Source organism: Coloeus monedula, assembly GCF_965178545.1.
Source record: "Coloeus monedula genome assembly, chromosome: 1".
NCBI classification, from domain to species: Eukaryota; Metazoa; Chordata; class Aves; order Passeriformes; family Corvidae; genus Coloeus; species Coloeus monedula.
The window spans coordinates 87018971-87035956 of NC_138781.1; positions in this window are offsets into that span (position 1 = coordinate 87018971).

Sequence of the window (16986 nt, forward strand, 5' to 3'; positions counted from 1 at the left end):
ACAACTTAAAACCTCTTTTAAAAGCAGATCTCAGTATTTGGTATTTGAAAGCATTCATGTTTTGATTTCTCAAAGGTGGAAAGACCAATATCACATATATACTTCTTTAAAATTCAAGAACAATTCCATGATCCTGTAAGTACTCAAAAAAATGCAAAAGATCTGAACAGGTAAAAGGAAGCATGTTATCTGTTCCGTGTGTACAACAGCCATCCTTGCAAAAGCATTTGAAACTTAGACAGTATGTTAATACAGATGGTGGAACTGGTTGTCTTCTTCCCCCAGCTGATTCTGCTTTAATAGATTTCCACTGCTTTCCACCACCCTGAACCTGAACAGGACAGGCCATTCCAAAGAGTTTACCGTGATGATCATGTCATTTGTTTGTTGTTTCAGTAAGACCTTATGCCTGTAACAGCTAATTCCTCATTATATTACTCTCATGCAATTTCTCAGGAAATAAAATTATAATTCCACAGCAAAAACTTAATTAAACCAAAGGTTGCCCAGTAGTAATCTCAAGCCTTTCCAAAACAATGGGATAAGTGTAACTCTCTTCTGAAAGACCAGACATAAGGTGTTTCAACAGCAGAGCAAGAGAAAGTGACATGGTAACAAGAGGAAGTAAAATGATAATTTCTAAACATCACCTCCCAAGGGCACAGGCGTAGGCAATTCCTAAATGTGCAAGTCAAACAGATGAGGCCGAAGGCCAGCTTGGCTGAACCAGGATCTTCTCTTGGAAGTAAAATGAAAAAGGAAGGTGTATGGCCAGTGGAAGCAAGGACATGTGACATGGGAAGAACACCAAGATGCTGTTTGTCACTGTAGGGAGAAAATTGTGTGGTCAAAGCTCAACCAGAGTTGAAGCTGCCAGAAACGTGGGGGGAAATAAAAAAAAGCTTTTTCAAATATATTAATGGCAATAGGCAGAGTAGAAACAACATCAGCCCATTACAGGATGAGGATGGTCACCTCCAAAACAGGGACATAGAGAAGGCAGAGGTGTTTAATGCATTCCTTGCCTCAGTCTTCAACATGGGTGATGGAACAAGGGGATCTCAGTGCCCTGAGCTGGACGACCATGACTGAGAGAATGATCAAATCCCAGTCAACCCTGAATTGTGTGGGATCTGCTGTTCCAGATAGATCCCTACAAATATATGGGTCCTGATGGGATTAATCTGAGAATCCTCAAGAAACTAGCTGATGTTCTCCAAAAATCTCTCTTGACAATTTTTGAGCAGTCTTGGGAATCCAGAGAGCCCCATCGGACTGGAAGCTGGTGAACATTGTCCTGATTTTCAAGAAGGGCAAGAAGGAGAAACCCAGAAACTACAGGCCTGTCAGGCTTCAGTGCCCAGTAAAATCATGAAACATATTATTCTGAGAAGTATCAAAAAGCACCTACAGGACAATGCAGTAACCAGCCACAGCCAGCACAGCTTAAATCCTGCTTGTCAAACCTGATTTCCTTTTACGACAGGGTAGCCCACCTAGTTGATCTAGAAATGCCATTAGATATAATCTTTTTGGACTTCAGCAAAGCTTTTGAAATCTCTTGAAAGAGATGAGCAAATATCCCAGCAAAGCTGTGATATGGACAAAATATCCAGCATACAGCTGGATCGCCATGTTACGTGATGGATGGCTCACAGATAGGGCACAAAGAGTTACAGTGCGTGGGGTGACGTCAGGTTGGTGTCCAACTCAGCATATTCCATGATTTTGTGATTCTATAATTCCATTAAATGTTCCCATGGACTCTGTTTTCTTGTCCAGCTGATGGACTCCCCGGCTCTACTTTCCCTCTCCAAACTAGAAACCTGCATCTAGCAACTCATTATTCAAAGTCCAGCTAGAAACATTCCACACCTTAATGTCTAAAACCCTTATCAGTTCTTAGAGCAGATCTCTAGATAGAGGCAGTGGTCCAGTGGAAAAACCCCACACTGTCATGTAAATAATGACTGCAACATTCTATATATGGACAAGGTAATTGAAACTGTGCAGTACTCAAATCTGAATTTGAACTTCTAATTTGAACGCTCTACTTTTTATTTAACATATTAACACTTCTTTTTGTCCCCACAGGATGCATTTAATTAAGCGAACATTATTGCAGTTGAATGAAAACTATGTCACTGTCAAAGTTGAAATGCCATATGTTTTTAGAGACCAATTACCCTAGGTAGCTGAAAATAAACATCCTTACTTGGCTCAACCTGAAAGTTTGCTATGCCTCAGGGAAAAGCAAGGTACAGTGAATTCTACAATCTGTGGTTGAAAAGCAAAGGACTTCCAGAAAAAAAAAAAAGCTCTTCATGTATTCTACCTTATTTCTCTAAGTGGAGAACAAAAGGAAAGCTAACACTTAAGATTGCCAGAAACTATCTCGTGTGTACCCTTGGGACTCCAACAACATCAAAGAATTTGTTCCTTAGCCAGCTGGTGTCTAAGCATCTGTTGTACCCCTCTGGAGAAGCAAAACAACACAGAACAAAAGGTTGAGGTCCACAGCTGCTTGTCAAAGCAACCATGAGCCAGAGGCATTACACATTGCAGTAGCAGATTAACTTAGAGAACTTGGTCCCTTTTAGCCTCAGCTGTTCCGTGATTCTGTGTTATCACAGCTTATTTCCATTGTCAAGGGATCTGTGTTAAGTCCTAGGGAAAGAGATAAATAGGAACAGGACATACAGGAGAACCTCTTGTTCCCTGCATTGCTCTCTTTGCCACTCTGGCTCAATCTCCATCACCTCTTTCCTTCATTTTCTCTTCTCTGTTGTCTTCTGCATGAATGTTCTGGTCAGGGATACAGACTAGCTCTCAGCAGAGAGAGAACAGAGACAGGTCCTTTTATCTCAGCCACTCTATTCAGCTGTAGGATATCCCAAGCTATGGGAAATAAATTGCAGGGAAAGATGCTGAATCCCACAGTCCTGCAAGATAGCAAGCACTCAAAAGAGCCATAGCAACTGGCCTGAGCAAAACACTGGCTCCAAGTCCAGTGGTGGTCAGGTTCCCCCCCTCAGCAGCTGGCCACCAAAGCTGCCCACAGTGCAGCCTTGACACTGTGCTGCCACAGCCCAGCTCTGCCAGGGCACCTCATGCTGAGCTGAGGTTGCGGGTCGGATTGCCCTACCAGTACGATTACACATAGCCAGTGCCTCAGTGGCACTTCCAGAGCTTGGATGTGGCAGCATGGCCGAACGCAGGTCAGCCAGCCCTGCTTCGGGTTGCTCTGGGGAGACATCAGCCTGTGAGCCATCCCTGCCCTAAGATCAATGTGTTAATACATCTGACATGACCATGGCTGTAGAAGGGTAGTATTAAATGCTTTTCACGGGAGTTCGCACTCCCTGTGACCTTAATCAGCTGAGAAACTGTAAATTTCATGGGCAATTACTTAACAACATTATCTTCTCCACCAGGGATGCACTTTTATTATTATTATTATTATTATTATTATTATTATTATTATTATTGTTGTTGTTGTTGTTGTTGTTTAAGACTGAAGACTGCTAATTTTTACTGAATTTTTCTGGATTCATTTTACTGAGTTCAGTTAACAGGACTTGCTCTTTCAAATCTTATAACTGCAGCTATGTCCTACTGTTGCTCTTCAAAAAATGATGACATGATTTCCTACAGAAATATATTGGATTTCACACACCTGGAACCAGGTAAAATTCACTTTTGTTTTAGGTATAGACTTGCCTGAGGTGTTTAACTTTGTTATTTAAGGTGCTAAATTACAGTCTTACTGTTCTATAACTGCTTGTGTAATTTTTCTGCCTCCCTGTTGTTGAAGACAATATCTAACTTTGACCTCTCTCAGCCTCCATAAACTTTTGAGAGTATTTACTAAAAAGTTCTGAGGTTATTGAAGGAACTACTTGAGATTTAGATGATCTGAAAGTACCTCAGTAACCTCTCTTCTTGCACTATTTCATCACAGATGGTGACTACTTTGGTCATCTAATCATAGATAACCTTTTATTAAAGATTGAAGCAAGATATAGATCAGATTTTAAAGGGTTTGGGCCATCTGTTTTTAGCTGCATGGTGGGCCAACTATTTCCAAAGTCTCCTCCTTTCAAAACGTATGTGACAAACAAAAATTTATCCAGAAGTGCATCAGTTTTCTCTCTGCTTATATCTTGGCCTTTCTTATTTTGATCATGCTATTCTTTACACTCACTGCTGTAATATGACTTAGTTTCCAAATTCCATATAATATTATACTTTTTCAGTTTCAAGACATTAGCCTTCAATTATACACTTCCTAGTCTTTCATATTGGGACAGTTTGCACTTAGTGGTGTTACTTAGGAAACCATCTACCCTTCCAGATAACCTGCTTTCAGGTAGGAGATCTTGGGAAGGTGGGAGGAAAGCAATAAAACTTTGGAAATTTGGAACTGCTCAGGTGGTTTTGTAAAATTGCAAATTAACTGGACAAACTAGAGACAAGTAGCATAGGCAGCTCAGGAAAGACCTGTTCAATGTATAATTACAGTCAGAACACTTTTACAGCTTTCAGATGCATAAAGAATAAGATGAAAAATAATTTAGAACATACAATAATACCTCCATATTGATCAACTATACACCTTCATCTTGAGTTGTATTGCCCTCCTTACCCTACCTTATGAAAAATGTTGCAGAACTAGAGACAGATTCTTCAGAGAACAATTAATCAAAACCAAGGAAGAGTTTCTTCTATTTAGCAAATATATAGGACTGTTACCCACACAAACAAAACATAGGAGGAACCATACTAATGCACATAACATTACTTTAGAAAAGACTGCTTGGAACTTATGTTTTCTTTATTTGTTTTTTTAAGAAAAAGGATAGACTGAAAATTAAAGGAATGAAATGCAAAATTATTAAGAGGCGTATGTTATTTCACTCTGGTAGTTAATTTGTCAGAACAGAACTCTTGTCACAAGAGGCTTCTAAAACAAGAATTTCAGGGTGACAAAACTGATTTGGTTTTATATGTTTGTCAAAATAAGTTTGATAATTGCCAATAATAACATAAATTACAAGGAATATTGATGCTGCTGTTTCACGAGTAGCTTCAGTGCAAGGCAATAGATGCAGAGATGAAAAAAAGTACAAAAGGCAGATTATGTCAAAATGGGTTTCTTGCATCTTCTACTGCATAATGATGATAATGATGTGGTGTCTTGGGGTGACGTTATGATGTGTATCCCATATCGTTGCCTATGCCCAGAAATTAATTTTGTGCCTTTCTATGCCTCTAAACTGAGCCTGAGAGGGGGAAAAAAAAAAAAACTGAGCAAAACTTTCTCAAAGCAGTTTGCAGCTCGTTCAAGGTCATAAAAAAATAGCAGGTTTTTTTTCCCCCCAGCTGCAGCAGGGGAGCGAGGAAGCACCCGGCTTGCTGCTTTCCAGTCAGCTTTTGGCCAGTTTTTTTTCAGTTTCTTGTTCTCCGGAGAGAGACTGAGAGTTGGACTTTGCTTTTCCTTCTCTGGAATTCCGGATTTTCTCCCTTTTCTACTGGACTGCTTTCAACCTCAGAGCACATTGGGAGGACTTTCCACCGGGCACAGAGGGCCTGGCCCTGGCCCAAGCCCCAGCTCCGAGGAGACCAAAGGGAGGACTGTAACACTTTCCTAGGTTTTTCCTCCACAGTGAAAGATTTTACCATTTAACATTATTTTCCTTTCCCGGGTGTTTGTTAAATAAATAAGTTTATCTTCTTCACTTTCCTTCGAGGAAATTTTTTTTTCCCCGAACCTGGTGGGGGAGGGGTGGTTGTGCCTTCTCTCAGAGGATATATCTCTAAATTTGGCCAAACCGGTACATGTGGCTTTCTTTTTCCACTCTCAAAGGCTGGTTATTAGCATGGATTATTCTTTGTTGTCATTCAGCTGGGGACAGTGGTGTTCCAATGAATTTCACTGATTAAAAGAAATGCTGATTTCCTGAATAAAGGGCGAGACCATTGATTTCAAAAGCTACTGAATCACACAACACAGTCTACATATTCTTCCTTCAATAAGGAAGGCATATATATAGTAAAATTATTTTGGTTCTAGACACTTTATTATGATCTTTACTCCATCTGCACAACCCACTGAAAGTAAAAAAAAAATGCACCTAAAGCAAAACTCTAACAGTGCAATGCTTCAAAATTACTCCAATGATTAAATCTGATACAAGGCACTTACTGACCTATTCAGGTTAATCAGGTTAACTCATACTACAGACCAGAAACACATAAATCTAAATACAAAACAAGCAGCTGAAATAGAGAAATGCACGAAGGTAAATTCATATCCAAGAAAACCATATTAATGTGCATCTAAAAACCATTTTTGCAAAATCTCTGTGTTTGTTTCAATTTTTCACTCAGTAAGTCTCATAGTTACGTTAAAGGAAGCTTCCTACCCACAGAAGCTGCAAATGGCAGTGCAAATAAACAGCACAATCCTGCAAAATTCAATGTATGAATCGAGTTCTGAAAATACTTAAAAGCAAACAAAAGTCTATACATGTTAATTCTGGGATTTCTGTGAGAATTTTTGAAAGCTTGGAATTAATTAGTGAAATAGGTTTTTGCAAGATGGAATGACAAGTATTTTCCCTAGATGAAAAATTTCCTGCTTTTAATTTTATAGTCGTCTTGGCTCCATGAAAGTCAATCTGCGCTCATGTTTTTGTAATTTTTGTGGTATTATTTATTTAATGGCCAAAGTTTTGCTTATACTGAGAAAAGAATACTCTAGGAAATGTTTTCAACAAGTTAATATTTAAATTGGACTTAAGCACAAAACTACAGAAGAGTTGAACATCACAGATTTGGATTGAACAGATTTGGATCACAGGTAAATTTTATCCATAATTTTTCCACCTGCCAGGGCTATACTCTCACTCCTGCAGAGGTCCATTTCTTCCTCTCCTTCACAGCTTCAGCATGATCTGATAGATAATTGCCTCATGCTCCCTTTGGAGATGGGGCTGGCACTGCTTGCTTTCAGACCTCTGTTCTGCCACTTAGTGACCTTAGTACAAAACATAACCACAGACGGCTTCCAGAATTGTGTGAAGCTGTGTGAGGTAATGGTTTCAGCTGCATATTTGATAAGAGCACCCAGCAGAAAGTTGTAAGAATTGGAAATGTCCCAGGACCCAAGTATGCAGAATTCTGCCGAGAGTGATGGATCCCAGGATTTTGGAGAAAGTCTTATTTCTGAAGTGAGGAAGGAGAGCTGAGCTGTTACTGAGGATAAGAGGTCGCTCTGGCCATGAAGTCCCCTGGTGCTGAATGAGTGATAGAACAAGGTGCTGGAGTTTGGGAGGCTGGAGAGATTTTCTGAAGGGAGGCTTTGGGTGTGTGGGCTGAGTCAGGTCCTGGCACTGTGTCACACCTTAAACATAGAGATTGTGGGCAGCACAGCCTAACCCTACTTAGCACTAAGGAGTGGGGAGCTGTAGAGTAAATGTCATTGGCAAACCCAGTCCAGCCCTTTGCCTTGCTGCTGAAGCCTACCTCATGCTGGGAATGTTTTTCTAGAGAACATGGGGATTATCAGGTCTTGTAGCTTTGGAGAAGAGTTACTAATATTAATCAAAAAATTATTCCAGCTTTAGAATTTTTCTTCAAACCAGCCAATGGATACACAACTGCATATCCACAATGAGTATTTGGAAGGGAAGCTTATAAATAGTTGTTAAAGCAATCTTTCAGATATTTGAGCACCATCTTATCACTAAGAGTCTTTGTGTAAAGTTTTCCATTCTTGAGATCAAGATTTTAAAAACTAAAGTACCAGAGACCTATCCATTTCACAGGAGCTTTCTCTCTCCTTAGGGCCAAAAGAAAATTCACAACTGAGGCAACAAGGGACCAATGATTGTCTAGTCTGACCCTCCCTGCTCAAAGCGGGGTCAGCTAGAGCAGGTTTCTGAGGAATGTGTCCAGTTGAGTTTTGGGTACCTCCAAGGATGCAGACTCCTCAACACCCTTGAGCAACCTGTTCCAGTGTTTGATCACCCTTAGAGTAAAAAAAGCTTTTTCTAAAGAGTATTTGGGATTTTGCATGTTGTGCCCATTGCCTCTTGTCCTTTCACTGAGCAGCACTAAGAGTCTGTCTCCATCTTTTCTGTTCTCTGCCCCCTGTCAGGTATTTATACACATTTATATCACCCCAAACCTTCTCTTCTCCAAACTAAACAGTCCTGAGCTTTCCTCAGAAGACAAATCCTTCAATTGTTTAATCAACTTTGTGACCTTAGGTTGAACACATGGCTTGAAACATTTGTCCAAAGTCCAGCATCAGTCTCCTGTGGAGCAGGAAAAGGCAAAAGAGGGCAATAAACTGATGAAGAAATACAAGAGGATGCTTAAACAAAGTAGAAAACAATCAAAGGCAACAGTGACAGTGGTGTAGGACTATTTTGGAAATTTATCAACATATAAAGGAAAGGATATTAATTATAAGGCAATCTAATAATGAAAATAATTAGAATAAAATCATACAGTTACAGAAAATATCCAGTTATAAAATAGGTTTTTCATAGTGAAGCAAGTTTATTAAAAAAAACCCAAAAACCAAAAAACTCCAAAACAAAAGTTGGCTATTACCTATGCAGCTGGGACATTTAGAAAAAGAGTGGAATATGTAAGTGTAAGTTTAAGTACAAGTAGAAATCTCAAAAGACAATCATAATTCCCAGGAGCAAAGCATGAAATGCCATAATTGCCATGCTGATATTCTTAGAGCAAGAAGGAAAAAAATTCATGCAATCTTATCTAATTTATAAACTGATTGCATTGGTCTGAAAATTTGAAAATATCCAAAGGAACAGAGAATGATAATTTGCTCAATTAAAAAAAAAAAAAAAGGAAGAAATAAGAAAAGGAAAAAAAAAAGAATAAAAATCTTTTGCTATGATTACTACCTCATAGGCTACGAAATCCTGGGTTTGCTATTAGACTGTAGTTTTATGTTTTAAACTAAAGAGAAATACAGGAGTTTTCTGGATCTGTGAAAAGCTCATCTTTTAAAATAAAATAAGTTTTAGTCCTTGACTGTTTGGGAAAAATCAAAATCTATAAAAGTTGAACAAATATTTTAATTAAGAAAAGCCACAGTAAAACATGATGGGGTTTAGGAAGGTCAGCACAACGTTTGTCTGCTATCAATGCCTAATTAAGCTTGGGAGCTGTTTTTCTACCATTCTCCCTGAAGTCTCATGCATGTGTCCCCTTTATTACCAAGTTCACAGGTCTGGTAGGAAACAGTGACTTGCACCTGATTTTTTCCAATAAGGCTAATGATCTCAGTTATAGAAAAAGACAAGGGATACAGTATAACAGAAGTCAGGACCTAAACATATTATTCTTCCACAGACCCTATTTGATCTTAAACTCAATTTATTAGCCTAATGGGATTTAGGAGGGAGAAGAGGAAGACCACTCAGGCCCATGTGTTTTACCCACATCAGTTTTCATGTCTGAATCAAAAGCTGTAAAATTGATATTAAATATAGATTGGAGAAATTGCCCTGATTTAAATGAGGTACTTCTTTACATTATGCATAAGCAAGGTGTAAAACTCTTTGTTGCAGGATGCTGTGAATGCTAAATATTTGCAAGTGTTCCACGTAGCAACTTGAGAAAGATGTGTGCTGGTGGAGGAAATCTGGTGCTGGTCATTAGGCTCAGAAACAACTTTTACTTCATAAATATCCTGAAAAATTAGTTTTTCACAGCCACAAGTTACCAAAGTCTGAAAGGGGAGTCAGAGGAGACACTACTACACATTTTGTCCAATTTTTATACACCTTCCTGCTGTAGCCTTATAGTGCAGCTGGTTTGGTGCTGTAAGTTGGTTTCAAGCATAGCTACAAAAAAAATATGCAAAAAGTTTCTTTTGCTCTCTGATCAGATGACTATCGTCCAGGTTGTTGTAGCTGTAGCAGCCAAACTACCCAGCTTCCAGGTTTCTGCTGCATGTCCTGTGGTTTTAATTCTGATTTATATATGGTGTTGTCCAGCTTGTTTTAGCTTAATTATTGCATAACTTTGTTCAGCTATGTAGTTGTTCTGCTTCTAAAGATATCATGACAATAAAATGTACCAAACCTAAGTAACCATGGTTTAACTAACCCTGGTGAAATTGGGAAGCATGAAAAAATAACTCTGAGCAAACCCAAGGAATGAACCTTCAACACTGTTTTCCTCTTAACAAAAACTCAGGTCACTGACAACTTCCTACAACAATCCACTTGAAGGGTGAGAGCCTAAAGGGCAAATACTTTGTACTACTAATGATCTTTAATAGAATTAAGAAATATGGAATACAAGTGCTTGCAACTGGACTAAGAATTTGCTTTATTTGATTAGACTGTTACAGCATTAGACCAGCAGTAAAGTTCAGTCATGGATCTTCACCTAAGTTATGGTCTTTTGTTACTTGTCATGAACTTCTGTGCATAATACTAAGCATGTACCACTGGACAATGCTGGAGACATTCCTGGGATCCATGGACCTAGGATCTCACTCAGCAGAACCTTTACTGAGAAGAGGCTTTGCAAAAAATCATCTCAATGAAGTACCCAAACTATTCTCCTAGAACCATTCTGAAGTTTTCTCATCTTGGAGAGCAGCAGTCTGCATGCATTGTAATGCTCCTGCTATTATAATTGGAGTTTCTGGAGTGTTTCAGAAATCTTAGAGGATAGTCATTAAGACTGATAATAGAAAACAGCTATCTTTTCAACAAACAGATCAAGGGATGCAATTTAAGTTCTCACCCACGTTGTACTCTCATCCAAGGCTCCAGCTGTATGAAAACAAGAGTTGAATTCAGTACTACATAAACTATCACACAAAAGTGAGCTGCAAAGTCATATCCTTTCCCTCTTTTACTTTTCCTAGAGAATTACTTGTTAATTTACCGGTGAGCCACGGCAACCACGCCCTCATTTAGGGAAGTGAAACGCATTCAGAAGCTAAAAAATACCTGGCTTTGAAACTCACCAGATGACTTCTGGCCAGTGAAGAAGGGACTATGTTGTCCAAGAAAATTTTGGGTCAGATATTCCTTTTCTCCTTCTCCCCCCAGATTCCCGTCTAGAAACAGCAGAAGCACAGTTACATCACAACAGGAACAGTCTTTCTTCTCTAAAAAAGACGGACATCCATAACAATGATAAAAAAGCACAAAAAATATTAGTCTTAGCATTGTGCCAGCAGCTTTTAAATATGAAGAACTAGTTAGAGGTGAAACCATTTAAATTACACAATTACTGCAAGAAATCATAATTTAAAGATAAGTTCATTCTTCTGTTATTGTTGGGCCAATTCCTGAGTCTGTGTAAATACTGATAAATCCCATTGAAATAAGTCTCAGTCCAAGGCACCAAACACCTTGATACAAATAACTTCTGGGATACAAATTCTTTCAGGGATGTTCAGCATTCCTATGAGTGTGATTTATAGAACTCCTCTGATCAAAAGAAAAGTCACATCCCTATGGCTTTATGTTTTCTTTCAGCCATACCAATTTCCAAAAAAAAGTAGAAAGCCTACTGCAGGAACACTACAAATGGACTTATATCGCATGTATATTAACTAACACTCAATTTATAAACTCCTAGAGTGTTCCTTGGCAAACAGCTGTGTTCATTTGAATTACTGCAAAATATTGAATATATGAGAATATGCTCTTGGTGATCACAGCCATTCATTACAGAATGAAAAGCTGAATTTGCAATGTCAAGGACATACATTGAGAATTTTTCCAGGTGGGATAACAGGTAGAAAAAGAATTGCAAAAAAAGTACATTTGTGAGATGCAAATGCCATATAAAGTAGAGAATCTCAGAAATTAAAGTGGAAGAGGTAATTAAATATTTTCTTCTGTTTATGTCAAAAGTCATTAAACAGATTAAATTAAAAAGCATGGGATTTCTGGGAGAAAAGACATCGCCATTTTATAAACCAGAAACACAGTGAGTGATACAAACAGTCCTTGATAACACTCTTAACACTCCTCACTCTCCCTCTCTGATAAAGCCATATTTTGAGATAAAGACATGTTTTAAAAAAAAGCATCTGTGACTTAAAAAAATTAGCTATGACAGATCATAGAGGATTTGCACCAGCTCACCACCGCCTCCCGAGAACATACTGTTGATATTAATTACACTTTATCCTTTAGCTATCATTGTAACAGAATATGTGCTAAGTAGCTATTAGCTTAAGGAGCCACTAAGTGAGCCTGGAAACATGTTTTCATTAACACTATATGCTTTCTGATGTTGCAAACTAGGGTGAAGCATTGGTAGCAGAGAAGCTGTGAGAAAGACTAAATGAATGATTATCTGATCCAGTGCCAGTGTATAAGGACTAAGTGTCTTCCTCTAACACAGCGGGCCTCCTCACTGTCAGGGGAAATCAGGCAGGGGGAGGAGCCACTTCTTGTATGGTTGAGTCTGAATGTCTTCAGGTCCTTTGAATTTTGATGCCGAATCCTGGCGTTGCATGGACACGAATTAAAAATGAAGCATATTAAGTCTTCAACATGAAAATAAAACTTATTTTGATTTTCCAGGAGATATGACAGTTGAAACCAGAAAGTTTAGCTCAGAACAAATACTTATCTGGACTGAAATTCCATTTGGATAAATATATTCTCATGGTAAGACAGGCATTCCTAATATATTATATTCTATGCCATATTTGCCAGAGGTAGCCTTTTCTTCATCCCTCATCTATAAATAACTGCTTCACTTTTTTTATTACTTGAAATATTGTTTCACTTTGCTTAAACAGAGGGATATGATTATCATAACATTGTTACTGTTATTATAAGCAAGACAATAGCATTAATGTAATCACAAAGATGAAAAATCAAGTGCAGAAAATGCCAGAGCAAAGGCTGAAAGCTTTAGCCATCCTCCAGGTATTTATTTGTATCCCCAGGAAACCATAGCATACTATAAAACAATGTGGAATATCTTATCTAGTATAACAAATCTATATATGGAACATATATTCTTCCTTAGTGTGTTTGCTTCATAGATTTGTGTGATCTAGAAAGCATGCCATGTTTAAGAAAAATTGTTGATTAGCATAATACGGGAAGAATAGTTTAAATTTCAAAAGAGAAACGTCTTATGCTTGAAGCTTTTATTCTGAAAAAAAAAAAAAAGTGAGCAAGATTTATTATGTGAATGGGTTCCTAACTTGGAATGAAGAAAAAATGAAGTTTCAGACTGGTGCTGAACAGCTGCATAAGAAGGAGACATGCAATAAAATTGTACAAACTATGAAGAAAAAAAGATAGTTGATATCAAAATCCACAGCAGTGTGAATTATAGATCAAGTGCCACACGGTCTACTGGGCTGTGGAAGAGTAAACCCTAAAACTTCAATGCTTTGTTGTAAAACTGTTGGCAGAAAGCAAAAATTGATTTTGTAACAAAGGTAGACTCAGAAGTGTTGAGAATTCCATATTACATGTAGATAATGCAAATATTCATCTTCCCAGTGCCTGGGAAGGGACTTTTAGAAAAAGGTGGCAAATTTAATTCTTCCTGGGATTGGTACAGCTCATCTCAGTGGAAAAAACCCCCAACAACAAAAGACACACAACATTTTTTCTAAGGATCAACTGTGATGAATTCTTAGAAAATATACTTACCCTTTGGGAAAAAAAAAATACAAACCACAGAACAAAAATCTGGACCAGTTTAAAAAGATAAGTAGAAAAATGAAAGGTAAAAAAATGTGGCAAGAAATTATGTATAGGAAATGTAACAGGAAAACCTGTAGTGAAAAATTATTCCTTTAATTACTTGAGTTGTAAAATCAAAGCCAAAGAACTACTGAATATGAGGGGATGCTATGACAGGGCCTGTGGAGAGGTCTGATGATTAGGCATAATTTTTTCATTCAGTTGCAATCAGATAGCTATCAAAGTAAAGATAATTAAGAAAAAAATTAGGAGTCCATTTTGTAATAGAGAGGAAATATCTCAGTAGAAAAGATGCTTTCAATTCACCTAGACCTGATTTAATTTCATCCTAGGGACTGGTCGATGATATCTGATTTCTGTCCATGACAGTGTAACAGACTTCAGAGAAAAAAAAATAGTTGAGTATTTTTAAATCCATCTCAGGTGGTATTCTCATATGCAAACCAGGGAAAAAATCCACAGATGAAATTATTATAGAGTGGTTACAGGTTTGCTAATGTTCAGAAAGTCTCCACTGAGGGAGCAGCTATTTCTGACTCAGTGTCTGAATGAATGGAGCAGTCTAGAAAAATCCTATGCAAGTCTGTCCTAAATCTGGTTCATATTTTCATGTGTAGCCTGGGGATGAGAGACCAGAATAGTTTATTAAATCTGCAAGTGAGATCAAGCAGGAAGTGGACTCAAGCATATTTGAAGTGAAAATGAAACTTAAGCTGCTAGGGATATGATACAAAAAGACAGAATTCTGCTGTGCAGAGCGAAACCCATGGTGCTACCTACAGGTGGGACAAATCCACTTCACACAGAAAACAAAAAACATCTGATCTGGTACAGACGTGCAAAAAGGGATCTAAAGGTTGTTGGTGCCCCATTTAGCACTGGGAAGGCAAGAGCTCGAGCACCCTGTTCAGAGCCTGGCACTGCTGTTACAGGAGGAGCTAGGCAACAGTAAAGATAATCTATAACAGAAAACAGATTGGATAAAAGACTGGAAAACACTGAAGGCAGTTGGGAAAAACAGAATGAGAAACCTCTCAAAACTGAGGGAATGGTTGGTTCATATGATGAACAGGGAGAGAAGTAATGGATTGTAGGTTTAGTGGGGAAGATTTTAACAACTCTGTAGAACTTTTTTTTTGTCTAGAAAGATTCTTACATCACTGGAACAAGTTAGAGAGCATCTGACAAGATGTGCACAATGTTAAGTGATCCTGTTCTGGACCATGGGATAGTCTAAATGACCTCTTGAGTCTTCTCTTCCAGTCCCATGATGACTGCTGCAATGGTGTGACCATGAAATTCAGGTAATTGCAAGTTCTGTACTATGTGGTTGGTTTTAATACTTGGAATCTTTAAAGCAACTCTGAGATATGTGATAAATAGAAATACTATCTTGGAAGAAGCTTGGTTCAACATAGTCTTGATTTCCACAGACCATTAGCCTGTCTACTAATATATTCTGTGTTAACGTAGACTTTAAAAATATTTCACCAGGTGGTGCTGTTACACATAACCTTCCAAGCCTTACCCTAGCCCCTGGGCACATGGCAGTCTTGGGAAAGCATCTGAGCATTCTGTAAAGGTGTCTCTAGAGGCAGAATTAGTTTTGGTGTTTGATATAGCTGAAAGAGTTGTGGAAAGAGGAATTGTCAAAATGGCTGCTTGGCAGGCCTAATTTTGGATTGTGTAAAGGATGTGATAAATTCTGTATGTGTATATAAATATGCCTGTGTGTATGTATATTTTATGAATATATTTCCTTTACTGATCTATCCATCCCTCAAAGTCCTTGATATGACAACAGAAGGATCATACAGCCTCTGAGCAGAATGCTGCCATCCATGAGTGGTGCATATACCACTGTGGTACCAAACACGTGATCTGCGAATGTACTAGGAGAAGCACAACTAAGATTAATTCATTTAGGGATCATTTTTATTATACAGCACAGCAACACAAGTGTTCTGTGTTACATGGATAGCAAAGATAAGCCTTATATTTATTTAAATTAAACCAAACAAGCTTTGGGAGACTGTATAATTCTGCTTTCTAAATACAGAAAATGTTTATCTTGTCCTCTTAATGTTCTCTTTTATAAAAAGAGAACATTACAATATATCAATTAAAAATATAGGATACATACAAACTTTCACTAAAACTATGAAAAACATAAATCATAGAATCTATAAATCTAATTTAGAAGCAACTTTGATGGTCATCTAATCCAAACAGGTTCCCAGTCAAAGCACAATCAACGGGATCAGGTTGCCCAGGACCTTGTCCAGGTGAATGGATGGATATTCCACAATCTCTTTAGGTGGTTTGTTCAAGTCCTTAACAGATTTCATATGAAATTGCTTTCCTTGAATCTAATCAGAATCTTCTGTGTTGCAGCTTAGATCCATTACCCCTATGCAATGCATTCTGCATTTTTGGGAGGAGCCTGGCTCCATTTTCTCTGTGCCATTCTATTGAGAACTTTAAAAAAGAAGTAAGAAACTCTTGACTTCTCATCCTAAGACTAAAAAAACCTATTCTCTTAGTCTCTCTCTCATGCATTCCAGCCCTAATCAGCTCCACTGGACTCACTCGGGTATGCCAATATTTTTAAGATGCAGTTTGTGCTGCTGCAGTTGCTGCTTGTCCCATCCTCATCTATCTCTGAAAATAATCTGCCACAACTTTTTCTACATATGCTTATTGGACAGTTCAAAACAATAAGATGTCTCTTCACCCTTCTCTTCCCTTGAAAGTCAAAAAACCCAGTTCTCTGCAGCCTCCTCTCACATGGCATGTGCTGCAGTCCCATAAGCATTTTGATGACCCTCCACTGGACTGACACCAGGGTAGCAATGTTCTTCTTGTACTGGGAAGCCCACAAGCAGTCCAGCTGTGAATAGCCCAGATAGCAAGTATCACCACCCTTGACCTGTTGGCTACACTCCTGCTATGTTGTTGCCCATCCTTGCTGAAGGTACACCTAAAATAAACACTGCTGCCTCATGTTTATTTTACATCCTTCTTGTACACCAGGATTTCTCACTGCTTTCCTGCAAAGCTGCTTTCTAGCCAGTTGGTGCTCAGCCTGAATTGCTGTACAGTTACTCCACATAAAATTGTGGGACCATAAATCTATATTTGTTGAACTTCATGAGCTTCCTCTCAACTTATCTGCCCAGCTCATTGAGCACCCTCTTAACAGCAGCCCTGTCCAGTGTATTGATCCCCATCTTTGCTAGTC